General features: G+C 30.7%; 1 long non-coding RNA gene across 2 annotated transcripts; it reads left to right on the forward strand.

Annotated features, from left to right (window-relative positions):
- The first annotated feature begins 29 nt into the window (after positions 1–29).
- Positions 30–1882, forward strand: LOC112905282. Of its 2 annotated transcripts, none has more exons than XR_003231678.1 (5): positions 30–281; positions 357–474; positions 740–854; positions 1294–1469; positions 1632–1882. It is a non-coding gene; the product is annotated as an uncharacterized LOC112905282 (long non-coding RNA). The 2 variants fall into 2 exon arrangements; XR_003231677.1 differs by having other exon boundaries at positions 30–251.
- The last annotated feature ends 23 nt before the right edge of the window (positions 1883–1905 follow it).

Genomic DNA, 1905 nt, shown 5'->3' on the forward strand with positions numbered 1-1905 from the left:
CACGTTTGGTGCATTATAAGTGCATAGTCGTTCTTAAGGGTAGGATGTTTTGTTCGCGTCTTTTAAATTCAACTTGCCAAGTTAATTTTTTTCTACGTGTAATATCTCGAAAGGTTAGATTGATTGACTAATACTGTATATTATTATTTTTCGCAATTATCTGCAGAATAAATTAAAATTTCCACGTAATAGATGTTTCTATGAATTTTATGCATCTATGAAAGAAGACACGCCTCATCGCCATTTTAAAAGTAAGAATTTTACAATTTTACTTGCTTTTTGTAAGTATTTCTATTTTATTTCATTATATATTTACTTTATACAATAGTTAATTTATTATTTCTCTATTTCTACAGATTCTATCTACGATAAATGAGTGAGAAGATTGAAGTTTATTTTAATAATAGTGAAAAAGCAAGTCGTCTCCTATGATGCTTTATCTGTTATCATCTGGGAGACTTGTAGTTAATTAAGGTGAGCATACATACTATATTACACAGGGTTTCCCAAGCAAGCGGGTTTCTTCAATAACTGCTTTATAGTTGAAGATATCAAAAAAAGTTTCTTACAAAAGTGCTACCATATAAGTATCTTCATATCTTAAAATTATTCTATTATATGTAGTGTATGTAGTGTGTTTATTTGATATTAACAGAAATAACGGTTGAACATTACTTTAACTAAGGAAGCTAAACTAACTGTATCTGAATACTTCTTTTTCATTGATTTCATTTTATAGGAACATTAGAAAACACCAGATGCCATTAAATTAAGGAGCATGGAAGTGCCTTTTTTTCTTGGGAATAAAAAGACAGTGTGCTGTTACTGTAGAAAAGATTCATGACAGTGAACTGGTAAGTAACTATCAATTAGAAATAATAAATGAGATCCCAGAAACCTCTATCTCTTAGACATTTCTAACTTGCTTCAATAGACAGTTTTTAAACAATGTGTTTTAGAAAGTCGTAATTATATTTATATTTTACAAACAAATGTATAACACCTAACTAGTAGAACTATAAGTAAAAAACAAAATTTTTTCAGTCTGAAGATGGTTAAATAATCTAAAACGTTACTAAAAACATATAGTTTTGTAGTTATTTGATCTCCAGCCTGAAAAAAAACTACATAACATAATCAATATTAATCGCTCTTTATTAAGCTGTTATGACAATTATCTATTCTCCACAGTATAAATTAACATTATCGTGCTACTATGATATTTACATTAGTTTAACCATGTATTATGCATGTTATTTACTAAGGATGCTTAAATACCGTTTCGTTTTACAGGAAGGTTGGATGAACTCCAGATTCTGTTAAATTATGGGGCAGTGGTTGTCTCGGTCGTCAATCGCTCCAGAAAGTAGCTTTGCCTATGGTCCTAAAAAAAGCATGAAAACACATTTTTCTATTGGGAACGGAGACAGTGTGCTGTTGCTGAAGAAAGGATTTATGACAATGAACTGGTAAGTAACAGTATCAATTAAAAATAGTAAGTGAGCTCCCAGAAACTTCAATTTCTTAGACATTTGTAACTTGCCTCAATAGACAACTTTTAAACAACATTTCAGCATAACATACTTGCTTTAAAAGTGGTAATTGATTACTTTTTTTGCCCGTTTCTATAGATTATCGTAACAAATTAGAAGGAATTGGTGCTACTGAAACAACCGATGCTTTTGATGTTTTCATCTTGCAACATTATGCAGTTAGTTTTGGCCGTGAGAATGGGAGGCAAATGGAAATTAATTAGGAAGCCACTGAAACAACAAATTGTCTGCAGTGATATCTCTCCTAGATTTGTTTTGCTCTGCTCATAATACTGGTAGACTTTGGAACGCTAATTTCTACAGGTAGTCAAGGTGAGAAAACAAGACGTAACTAATATTATGTTAATTAGTA

The sequence above is a fragment of the Agrilus planipennis genome, unplaced genomic scaffold (assembly GCF_000699045.2).
Source record: "Agrilus planipennis isolate EAB-ADULT unplaced genomic scaffold, Apla_2.0 scaffold417, whole genome shotgun sequence".
NCBI classification, from domain to species: Eukaryota; Metazoa; Arthropoda; class Insecta; order Coleoptera; family Buprestidae; genus Agrilus; species Agrilus planipennis.